Source organism: Mesoplodon bidens, assembly GCF_964165515.1.
Source record: "Mesoplodon bidens genome assembly, contig: HAP1_SCAFFOLD_39, whole genome shotgun sequence".
NCBI classification, from domain to species: domain Eukaryota; kingdom Metazoa; phylum Chordata; class Mammalia; order Artiodactyla; family Ziphiidae; genus Mesoplodon; species Mesoplodon bidens.
This window is the reverse complement of record NW_027671923.1, coordinates 531,730-544,590: the sequence shown is the minus strand read 5'-3', so window position 1 is coordinate 544,590 and position 12,861 is coordinate 531,730.

Genomic DNA, 12,861 nt, shown 5'->3' with positions numbered 1-12,861 from the left:
ATCCTCACACCTTTCCATTGGTGAACCATAAGTTTGTTTAATGAATCTGTGATTGCCCTTCTCCATGGAAATATCTGCCCTGGTATCAATTTGTAGGTAACAACTATAACTAATATCATACGATATGTGTCTTTCAGTTTCTGACTTACTACAAGTCACGTGATTACCTCTAGACTCATCTACGGTGCTGCAAATGGCATTGTGTCCTTTTTTTCCTTGGCTAATATTCTGTCTTAGCGAGGTCCATTTTCTGCAATGTGATTCCCTGAGGGCTGAGGATTAGCTGACCTGGGCAGCCTGACCCTGCCGGCAAGCCCTCCCCAGGTGTGCCTTTGTTGAGGTCAATATAAACAGCACTCCAGGCAGCAATAGCCCCTGCAGCTGTGCCTGACTCCATATTCTCAGCCCTGTCAGCAGTCTCGGGGCTGTGCTGGTGGGAGGGTGTGAGGGTCCACGGCTTTGTGGGTGGCCCGGTGTGAGTGGGGCTCTGCTGGACTTTCTGCAGGAGTTGCCAGGCTGCCACCTGTAAAGAAGAGGATGTGTCACCCATAACTTCCACTGGAATTTCTCTCCGGGCTGAGGTGAGGAAGGAAAAAAAGGAGTGGGGGCCAGGACAGGAGGGGTATCTCAGGCAGGGAAATGGAAAGCTTCCAGAAGAGCGCCTGGGGCCAGGACCATCCTGGCTGGCCTGCAGGCACCAAGTTGGACAGCGTGCTGTCGCTGGTGTGGCTGCATGGCCCTTCCTCTAGGTTTTCAAGCACTTGTACATATTCAGGTGTTTTACCTGGGAAGGGAGGGAAAATTTCAACAGCAGCTGGCCTGGGGCTCAGCTCACGTTTACTCACAGAGGCCTTGGCACGGTCCCCCAGCTTTGCGATGAGGACGCTCCTTGCGTGGGGGGGCGGGGCTGCTGGCTGTATGAGAGATGATTCCCCACCTCTGACCAATTTCAGAATTGTTTACCGCTGGAGCAAGTGCCTTGGTAGGGATTTACTCTGTATAACTGTTAGTTTCCGTTTTTTTTTTTTGGTTCGAGTTAGATTTTATTCCTCTTTTATGTATTTATTAATATAAGCATGGAAATAATTCATTCATATAAATACATCTGTGTGAATGGAAGAACTTTTTCCTGTTTTATTTTTAAATTTTATTTTTAAAAATTTTGAAATTTAATTTTATTTATTTTTTTATACAGCAGGTTATTCTTAGTTATCTATTTCATGCATATACATGTATACAGGTCAATCCCAATCTCCCAACTCATCCCACCACCACCACCCCATGGCTTCCCCCACTTGGTGTCCATACGTTTGTTCTCTACCTCTGTCTCTATTTCTGCCCTGCAAACTAGTTCATTTGTACCATTTTTCTAGTTTCCACATATGTGCATTAATATACAATATTTGTTTTTCTCTTTCTGACTTACTTCCCTCTGTATGACAGTCTCTAGATCCATCGACTTCTCTACAAATGACCCAGTTTCATTCCTTTTTATGGCTCAGTAATATTCCATTTTATATATGTACCACATCTTTATCCATTCGTCTGTCTGTGGGCATTTAGTTTGCTTCCATTACCTGGCTATTGTAAATAGTGCTGCAATGAACATTGTGGTGAATGTGTCTTTGTGATTTATGGTTTTCTCTGGGTATATGCCCAGAAGTGGGATTGCTGGATCCTATGGTAATTCTCTTTTTAGTTTTTTAAAGGAACCTCCATACTGTTCTCCATAGTGACTGTATCAATTTACATGCCCACCAATAGCGGAAGAGGGATCCTTTTGTCCACACCCTCCCCAGAATTTGTTGTTTGTAGATTTTCTGATGATCCCGATTCTAACAGGAGTGAGGTCATACCTCATTGTAGTTTTGATTTGCATTTCTCTAATAATTAGTGATGTTGAGCAGCTTTTCATGTGCGTCTTGGCCATCTCTGTGTCTTCTTTGAAGAAACGTCTATTTAGTTCTTCTGCCCATTTTTGTATTGGGTTGTTTGTTTTATTAATATTAAGCTGCATGAGCTGTTTATATATATTGGAGATTAAAGCTTTGTCCATTGATTCTTTTGCGAACGTTTTCGCCCATTCTGAGGGTTGCCTTTTTCCATTCCCATTTTTTTAACCAAGAAAGAAAGAAAGCAAAAGAAGCAGAACACTAATGTGCGTAAAATATGCCTCTTGAAACTGTCATTTTGAAATATGGATGTCTTTTGAATTTTTTGGTCGATATATGACCCCAGGATTTGTTTTCAGGGCACGTGTCATTTACAGGCCTGTCATGATTTAGAATATCCACTGACCATTAGCGCTGGGATTAAAGCTGCTGTTGTGTGAAACGGCCACAATGTGGCAGCAGTTCTCCCATACCAATTCTGGTTACTAGGGCAGCAGAGCCTCAATGGAATTCACGTTCTAGATTGGAATTTAGAACGGAATGGGCCAGGAGAAAGCCCCTCAAGTTTGTCTCACTACTTCTTGTTTGTGTTTTGAATTTAATTTTTTTATTTTTTATTACAGCAAGTTTGATTACAACGTTTGGCTTGTTTCTGGTGTGCAAGATGTGTTTCTTTTACACATATACATATGTCTGTTCTTCCTGGGATCCTTTTCCCATGTACGTTATGACAGAATGTTGAGTAGTCTTCTCTTGGTATTCCGCAGGTCTTTGGTGATTATATATTTCACCTGTGTTTGTATCTGTCTGTTAACCCCAATATCGTAATGAATCCAATCCTCACAACTTTCCATTGGTGAACCATAAGTTTGTTTAATGAATCTGTGATTGCCCTTCTCCATGAAAATATCTGCCCTGGTATCAATTTGTAGGTAACACCTATAAGTGATATCATACGATATGTGTCTTTCAGTTTCTGACTTACTACAAGTCACGTGATTACCTCTAGACTCATCTACGGTGCTGCAAATGGCATTGTGTCCTTTTTTTCCTTGGCTAATATTCTGTCTTAGCGAGGTCCATTTTCTGCAGTGTGATTCCCTGAGGGCTGAGGATTAGCTGACATGGGCAGCCTGACCCTGCTGGCAAGCCCTCCCCAGGTGTGCCTGGGTTGAGGTCAACATAAACAGCACTCCAGGCAGCAATAGCCCCTGCAGCTGTGCCTGACTCCATATTCTCTGCCCCGTCAGCAGTCTCGGGGCTGTGCTGGTGGGAGGGTGTGAGGTTCCACGGCTTTGTGGGTGGCCCGGTGTGAGTGGGGCTCTGCTGGACTTTCTGCAGGAGTTGCCAGGCTGCCACCTGTAAAGAAGAGGATGTGTCACCCATAACTTTCACTGGAATTTCTCTCCGGGCTGAGGTGAGGAAGGAAAATAAGGAGTGGGGGCCGGGACAGAAGGGGTATCTCAGGCAGGGAAATGGAAAGCTTCCAGAAGAGCGCCCGGGGCCAGGACCATCCTGGCTGGCCTGCAGGCACCAAGTTGGCCAGCGTGCTGTCGCTGGTGTGCCTCCATGGCCCTTCCTCTAGGTTTTCAAGCACTTGTACATATTCAGGTGTTTTACCTGGGAAGGGAGGGAAAATTTCAACAGCAGCTGGCCTGGGGCTCAGATCACGTTTACTCACAGAGGCCTCGGCACGGTCCCCCAGCTTTGCGATGAGGACGCTCCTTGCGTGGGGGGGTGGGGCTGCTGGCTGTATGAGAGATGATTCCCCACCTCTGACCAATTTCAGAATTGTTTACTGCTGGAGCAGGTGCCTTGGTAGGGATTTACTCTGTATAACTGTTAGGTTCCGGATTTTTTTTCTTGGTTCGAGTTAGATTTTATTCCTCTTTTATGTATTTATTGATATAAGCATGGAAATAATTCATTCATATATATACATATGTGTGAATGGAAGAACTTTTTCCTGTTTTATTTTTAAATTTTATTTTTAAAAATTTTGAAATTTAATTTTATTTACTTTTTTATACAGAAGGTTATTCTTAGTTATCTATTTCATGCATATACATGTATACTGGTCAATCCCAATCTCCCAACTCATCCCACCACCACCACCCCATGGCTTCCCCCACTGGGTGTCCATACGTTTGTTCTCTACCTCTGTCTCTATTTCTGCCCTGCAAACTAGTTCATTTGTACCATTTTTCTAGTTTCCACATATGTGCATTAATATACAATATTTGTTTTTCTCTTTCTGACTTACTTCCCTCTGTATGACAGTCTCTAGATCCATCGACTTCTCTACAAATGACCCAGTTTCATTCCTTTTTATGGCTCAGTAATATTCCATTTTATATATGTACCACATCTTTTTCCATTCGTCTGTCTGTGGGCATTTAGGTTGCTTCCATTCCCTGGCTATTGTAAATAGTGCTGCAATGAACATTGTGGTGAATGTGTCTTTGTGATTTATGGTTTTCTCTGGGTATATGCCCAGAAGTGGGATTGCTGGATCCTATGGTAATTCTCTTTTTAGTTTTTTAAAGGAACCTCCATACTGTTCTCCATAGTGACTGTATCAATTTACATGCCCACCAATAGCGGAAGAGGGTTCCTTTTGTCCACATCGTCCCCAGAATTTGTTGTTTGTAGATTTTCTGATGATCCCGATTCTAACAGGAGTGAGGTCATACCTCATTGTAGTTTTGATTTGCATTTCTCTAATAATTAGTGATGTTGAGCAGCTTTTCATGTGCGTCTTGGCCATCTCTGTGTCTTCTTTGAAGAAACGTCTATTTAGATCTTCTGCCCATTTTTGTATTGGGTTGTTTGTTTTATTAATATTAAGCTGCATGAGCTGTTTATATATATTGGAGATTAAACCTTTGTCCATTGATTCTTTTGCGAACGTTTTCGCCCATTCTGAGGGTTGCCTTTTTCCATTCCCGTTTTTTTAACCAAGAAAGAAAGAAAGCAAAAGAAGCAGAACACTAATGTGCGTAAAATATGCCTCTTGAAAGTGTCATTTTGAAATATGGACGTCTTTTGAATTTTTTGGTTGATATATGACCCCAGGATTTGTTTTCAGGGCAGGTGTCATTTACAGGCCTCTAATGATTTTGAATATCCACTGACCATTAGCGCTGTGATTAAAGCTGCTGTTGTGTGAAACGGCCACAAGGTGGCAGCAGTTCTCCCTTACCAAATCTGGTTACTAGGGCAGCAGAGCCTCAATGGAATTCACGTTCTAGATTGGAATTTAGAACGGAATGGGCCAGGAGAAAGCCCCTCAAGTTTGTCTCACTACTTCTTGTTCGTGTTTTGAATTTAATTTTTTTAATTTTTTTATTACAGCAAGTTTGATTACAACCTTTGGCTTGTTTTTGGTGTGCAAGATGTGTTTCTTTTACACATATACATATGTCTGTTCTTCCTGGGATCCTTTTCCCTTGTACGTTATGACAGAATGTTGAGTAGTCTTCGCTTGGTATTCCGTAGGTCTTTGGTGATTATATATTTCACCTGTGTTTGTATCTGTCTGTTAACCCCAATATCGTAATGAATCCAAACCTCACACCTTTCCATTGGTGAACCATAAGTTTGTTTAATGAATCTGTGATTGCCCTTCTCCATGGAAATATCTGCCCTGGTATCAATTTGTAGGTAACACCTATAAGTGATATCATACGATATGTGTCTTTCAGTTTCTGACTTACTACAAGTCACGTGATTACCTCTAGACTCATCTACGGTGCTGCAAATGGCATTGTGTCCTTTTTTTCCTTGGCTAATATTCTGTCTTAGCGAGGTCCATTTTCTGCAATGTGATTCCCTGAGGGCTGAGGATTAGCTGACCTGGGCAGCCTGACCCTGCCGGCAAGCCCTCCCCAGGTGTGCCTGGGTTGAGGTCAATATAAACAGCACTCCAGGCAGCAATAGCCCCTGCAGCTGTGCCTGACTCCATATTCTCAGCCCTGTCAGCAGTCTCGGGGCTGTGCTGGTGGGAGGGTGTGAGGGTCCACGGCTTTGTGGGTGGCCCGGTGTGAGTGGGGCTCTGCTGGACTTTCTGCAGGAGTTGCCAGGCTGCCACCTGTAAAGAAGAGGATGTGTCACCCATAACTTCCACTGGAATTTCTCTCCGGGCTGAGGTGAGGAAGGAAAAAAAGGAGTGGGGGCCGGGACAGGAGGGGTATCTCAGGCAGGGAAATGGAAAGCTTCCAGAAGAGCGCCTGGGGCCAGGACCATCCTGGCTGGCCTGCAGGCACCAAGTTGGCCAGCGTGCTGTCGCTGGTGTGGATCCACGTCCCTTCCTCTAGGTTTTCAAGCCCTTGAACATATTCAGGTGTTTTACCTGGGAAGGGAGGGAAAATTTCAACAGGAGCTGGCCTGGGGCTCAGCTCAAGTTTACTCACAGAGGCCTCGGCACGGTCCCCCAGCTTTGCAATGAGGACGCTCCTTGCGTGGGGGGGCGGGGCTGCTGGCTGTATGAGAGATGATTCCCCACCTCTGACCAATTTCAGAATTGTTTACCGCTGGAGCAAGTGCCTTGGTAGGGATTTACTCTGTATAACTGTTAGGTTCCGTTTTTTTTTTTTTTTGGTTCGAGTTAGATTTTATTCCTCTTTTATGTATTTATTGATATAAGCATGGAAATAATTCATTCATATAAATACATCTGTGTGAATGGAAGAACGTTTTCCTGTTTTATTTTTAAATTTTATTTTTAAAAATTTTGAAATTTAATTTTATTTATTTTTTTATACAGCAGGTTATTCTTAGTTATCTATTTCATGCATATACATGCATACAGGTCAATCCCAATCTCCCAACTCATCCCACCACCACCACCCCATGGCTTCCCCCACTTGGTGTCCATACGTTTGTTCTCTACCTCTGTCTCTATTTCTGCCCTGCAAACTAGTTCATTTGTACCATTTTTCTAGTTTCCACATATGTGCATTAATATACAATATTTGTTTTTCTCTTTCTGACTTACTTCCCTCTGTATGACAGTCTCTAGATCCATCGACTTCTCTACAAATGACCCAGGTTCATTCCTTTTTATGGCTCAGTAATATTCCATTTTATATATGTACCACATCTTTATCCATTCGTCTGTCTGTGGGCATTTAGTTTGCTGCCATTACCTGGCTATTGTAAATAGTGCTGCAATGAACATTGTGGTGAATGTGTCTTTGTGATTTATGGTTTTCTCTGGGTATATGCCCAGAAGTGGGATTGCTGGATCCTATGGTAATTCTCTTTTTAGTTTTTTAAAGGAACCTCCATAATGTTCTCCATAGTGACTGTATCAATTTACATGCCCACCAATAGCGGAAGAGGGATCCTTTTGTCCACACCCTCCCCAGAATTTGTTGTTTGTAGATTTTCTGATGATCCCGATTCTAACAGGAGTGAGGTCATACCTCATTGTAGTTTTGATTTGCATTTCTCTAATAATTAGTGATGTTGAGCAGCTTTTCATGTGCGTCTTGGCCATCTCTGTGTCTTCTTTGAAGAAACGTCTATTTAGATCTTCTGCCCATTTTTGTATTGGGTTGTTTGTTTTATTAATATTAAGCTGCATGAGCTGTTTATATATATTGGAGATTAAACCTTTGTCCATTGATTCTTTTGCGAACGTTTTCGCCCATTCTGAGGGTTGCCTTTTTCCATTCCCGTTTTTTTAACCAAGAAAGAAAGAAAGCAAAAGAAGCAGAACACTAATGTGCGTAAAATATGCCTCTTGAAACTGTCATTTTGAAATATGGATGTCTTTTGAATTTTTTGGTCGATATATGACCCCAGGATTTGTTTTCACGGCAGGTGTCATTTACAGGCCTGTCTTGATTTAGAATATCCACTGACCATTAGCGCTGGGATTAAAGCTGCTGTTGTGTGAAACGGCCACAATGTGGCAGCAGTTCTCCCATACCAATTCTGGTTACTAGGGCAGCAGAGCCTCAATGGAATTCACGTTCTAGATTGGAATTTAGAACGGAATGGGCCAGGAGAAAGCCCCTCAAGTTTGTCTCACTACTTCTTGTTTGTGTTTTGAATTTAATTTTTTTATTTTTTATTACAGCAAGTTTGATTACAACGTTTGGCTTGTTTCTGGTGTGCAAGATGTGTTTCTTTTACACATATACATATGTCTGTTCTTCCTGGGATCCTTTTCCCATGTACGTTATGACAGAATGTTGAGTAGTCTTCTCTTGGTATTCCGCAGGTCTTTGGTGATTATATATTTCAGCTGTGTTTGTATCTGTCTGTTAACCCCAATATCGTAATGAATCCAAACCTCACACCTTTCCATTGGTGAACCATAAGTTTGTTTAATGAATCTGTGATTGCCCTTCTCCATGGAAATATCTGCCCTGGTATCAATTTGTAGGTAACACCTATAAGTGATATCATACGATATGTGTCTTTCAGTTTCTGACTTACTACAAGTCACGTGATTACCTCTAGACTCATCTACGGTGCTGCAAATGGCATTGTGTCCTTTTTTTCCTTGGCTAATATTCTGTCTTAGCGAGGTCCATTTTCTGCAGTGTGATTCCCTGAGGGCTGAGGATTTGCTGACCTGGGCAGCCTGACCCTGCCGGCAAGCCCTCCCCAGGTGTGCCTGGGTTGAGGTCAATATAAACAGCACTCCAGGCAGCAATAGCCCCTGCAGCTGTGCCTGACTCCATATTCTCTGCCCCGTCAGCAGTATCGGGGCTGTGCTGGTGGGAGGGTGTGAGGGTCCACGGCTTTGTGGGTGGCCCGGTGTGAGTGGGGCTCTGCTGGACTTTCTGCAGGAGTTGCCAGGCTGCCACCTGTAAAGAAGAGGATGTGTCACCCATAACTTCCACTGGAATTTCTCTCCCGGCTGAGTTGACGAAGGAAAAAAAGGAGTGGGGGCCGGGAAAGGAGGGGTATCTCAGGCAGGGAAATGGAAAGCTTCCAGAAGAGCGCCCGGGGCCAGGACCATCCGGGCTGGCCTGCAGGCACCAAGTTGGCTAGCGTGCTGTCGCTGGTGTGGCTCCACGGCCCTTCCTCTAGGTTTTCAAGCCCTTGTACATATTCAGGTGTTTTACCTGGGAAGGGAGGGAAAATTTCAGCAGCAGCTGGCCTGGGGCTCAGCTCACGTTTACTCACAGAGGCCTCGGCACGGTACCCCAGCTTTGCGATGAGGACGCTTCGTGCGTAGGGGGCGGGGCTGCTGGCTGTATGAGAGATGATGCCCCACCTCTGACCAATTTCAGAATTGTTTACCGCTGGAGCAAGTGCCTTGGTAGGGTTTTCCTCTGTATAACTGTTAGGTTCCGTTTTTTTTTTTGTTCGATTTAGATTTTATTCCTCTTTTATGTATATATTGATATAAGCATGGAAATAATTCATTCATATAAATACATCTGTGTGAATGGAAGAACATTTTTCTGTTTTATTTTTAAATTTTATTTTTAAAAATTTTGAAATTTAATTTTATTTATTTTTTTATACAGCAGGTTATTCTTAGTTATCTATTTCATGCATATACATGCATAAGGTCAATCCCAATCTCCCAACTCATCCCACCACCACCACCCCATGGCTTCCCCCACTTGGTGTCCATACGTTTGTTCTCTACCTCTGTCTCTATTTCTGCCCTGCAAACTAGTTCATTTGTACCATTTTTCTAGGTTCCACATATATGCATTAATATACAATATTTGTTTTTCTCTTTCTAACTTCACTCTGTATGACAGTCTCTAGATCCATCGACTTCTCTACAAATGACCCAGTTTCATTCCTTTTTATGGCTCAGTAATATTCCATTTCATATATGTACCACATATTTCTCCATTCGTCTGTCTGTGGGCATTTAGGTTGCTTCCATTCCCTGGCTATTGTAAATAGTGCTGCAATGAATATTGTGGTGAATGTGTCTTTGTGATTTATGGTTTTCTCTGGGTATATGCCCAGAAGTGGGATTGCTGGATCCTATGGTAATTCTCTTTTTAGTTTTTTAAAGGAACCTCCATACTGTTCTCCATAGTGACTGTATGAATTTACATGCCCACCAATAGCGGAAGAGGGTTCCTTTTGTCCACATCGTCCCCAGAATTTGTTGTTTGTAGATTTTCTGATGATCCCGATTCTAACAGGAGTGAGGTCATACCTCATTGTAGTTTTGATTTGCATTTCTCTAATAATTAGTGATGTTGAGCAGCTTTTCATGTGTGTCTTGGCCATCTCTGTGTCTTCTTTGAAGAAACGTCTCTTTAGAACTTCTGCCCATTTTTGTATTGGGTTGTTTGTTTTTTTAATATTAAGCTGCATGAGCTGTTTATATATATTGGAGATTAAACCTTTGTCCATTGATTCTTTTGCGAACGTTTTCGCCCATTCTGAGGGTTGCCTTTTTCCATTCCCGTTTTTTTAACCAAGAAAGAAAGAAAGCAAAAGAAGCAGAACACTAATGTGCGTAAAATATGCCTCTTGAAACTGTCATTTTGAAATATGGACATCTTTTGAATTTTTTGGTTGATATATGACCCCAGGATTTGTTTTCAGGGCAGGTGTCATTTACAGGCCTCTAATGATTTTGAATGTCCACTGACCATTAGCGCTGGGATTAAAGCTGCTGTTGTGTGAAACGGCCACAAGGTGGCAGCAGTTCTCCCTTACCAAATCTGGTTACTAGGGCAGCAGAGCCTCAATGGAATTCACGTTCTAGATTGGAATTTAGAACGGAATGGGCCAGGAGAAAGCCCTTCAAGTTTGTCTCACTACTTCTTGTTTGTGTTTTGAATTTAATTTTTTTATTTCTTATTACAGCAAGTTTGATTACAACGTTTGGCTTGTTTTTGGTGTGCAAGATGTGTTTCTTTTACACATATACATATGTCTGTTCTTCCTGGGATCCTTTTCCCATGTACGTTATGACAGAATGTTGAGTAGTCTTCTCTTGGTATTCCGTAGGTCTTTGGTGATTATATATTTCACCTGTGTTTATCTGTTAACCCCAATATCGTAATGAATCCAATCCTCACACCTTTCCATTGGTGAACCATAAGTTTGTTTAATGAATCTGTGATTGCCCTTCTCCATGGAAATATCTGCCCTGGTATCAATTTGTAGGTAACACCTATAAGTGATATCATACGATATGTGTCTTTCAGTTTCTGACTTACTACAAGTCACGTGATTACCTCTAGACTCATCTACGGTGCTGCAAATGGCATTGTGTCCTTTTTTTCCTTGGCTAATATTCTGTCTTAGCGAGGTCCATTTTCTGCAATGTGATTCCCTGAGGGCTGAGGAGTAGCTGAACTGGGCAGCCTGACCCTGCCGGCAAGCCCTCCCCAGGTGTGCCTGGGTTGAGGTCAATATAAACAGCACTCCAGGCAGCAATAGCCCCTGCAGCTGTGCCTGACTCCATATTCTCTGCCCCGTCAGCAGTCTCGGGGCTGTGCTGGTGGGAGGGTGTGAGGGTCCACGGCTTTGTGGGTGGCCCGGTGTGAGTGCGGCTCTGCTGGACTTTCTGCAGGAGTTGCCAGGCTGCCACCTGTAAAGAAGAGGATGTGTCACCCATAACTTCCACTGGAATTTCTCTCCGGGCTGAGGTGAGGAAGGAAAAAAAGGAGTGGGGGCCGGGACAGGAGGGGTATCTCAGGCAGGGAAATGGAAAGCTTCCAGAAGAGCGCCCGGGGCCAGGACCATCCTGGCTGGCCTGCAGGCACCAAGATGGCGAGCGTGCTGTCTCTGGTGTGGTTCCACGTCCCTTCCTCTAGGTTTTCAAGCCCTTGTACATATTCAGGTGTTTTACCTGAAAAGGGAGGGAAAATTTCAACAGTAGCTGGCCTGGGGCTCAGCTCACGTTTACTCACAGAGGCCTCGGCACGGTCCCCCAGCTTTGCGATGAGGACGCTCCTTGCGTGGGGGGGCGGGGCTGCTGGCTGTATGAGAGATGATTCCCCACCTCTGACCAATTTCACAATTGTTTACCGTTGGAGCAAGTGCCTTGGTAGGGTTTTACTCTGTATAACTGTTAGGTTTCGTTTTTTTTTTTTGGTTCGAATTAGATTTTATTCCTCTTTTATGTATTTATTGATATAAGCATGGAAATAATTCATTCATATAAATACATCTGTGTGAATGGAAGAACATTTTTCTGTTTTATTTTTAAATTTTATTTTTAAAAATTTTGAAATTTAATTTTATTTATTTTTTTATACAGCAGGTTATTCTTAGTTATCTATTTCATGCATATACATGCATACAGGTCAATCCCAATCTCCCAACTCATCCCACCACCACCACCCCATGGCTTCCCCCACTTGGTGTCCATACGTTTGTTCTCTACCTCTGTCTCTATTTCTGCCCTGCAAACTAGTTCATTTGTACCATTTTTCTAGGTTCCACATATATGCATTAATATACAATATTTGTTTTTCTCTTTCTGACTTACTTCACTCTGTATGACAGTCTATAGATCCATCGACTTCTCTACAAATGACCCAGTTTCATTCCTTTTTATGGCTCAGTAATATTCCATTTCATATATGTACATCTTTTTCCATTTGTCTGTCTGTGGGCATTTAGGTTGCTTCCATTCCCTGGCTATTGTAAATAGTGCTGCAATGAACATTGTGGTGAATGTGTCTTTGTGATTTCTGGTTTTCTCTGGGTATATGCCCAGAAGTGGGATTGCTGGATCCTATGGTAATTCTCTTTTTAGTTTTTTAAAGGAACCTCCATACTGTTCTCCATAGTGACTGTATGAATTTACATGCCCACCAATAGCGGAAGAGGGTTCCTTTTGTCCACATCGTCCCCAGAATTTGTTGTTTGTAGATTTTCTGATGATCCCGATTCTAACAGGAGTGAGGTCATACCTCATTGTAGTTTTGATTTGCATTTCTCTAATAATTAGTGATGTTGAGCAGCTTTTCATGTGCGTCTTGGCCATCTCTGTGTCTTCTTTGAAGAAACGTCTATT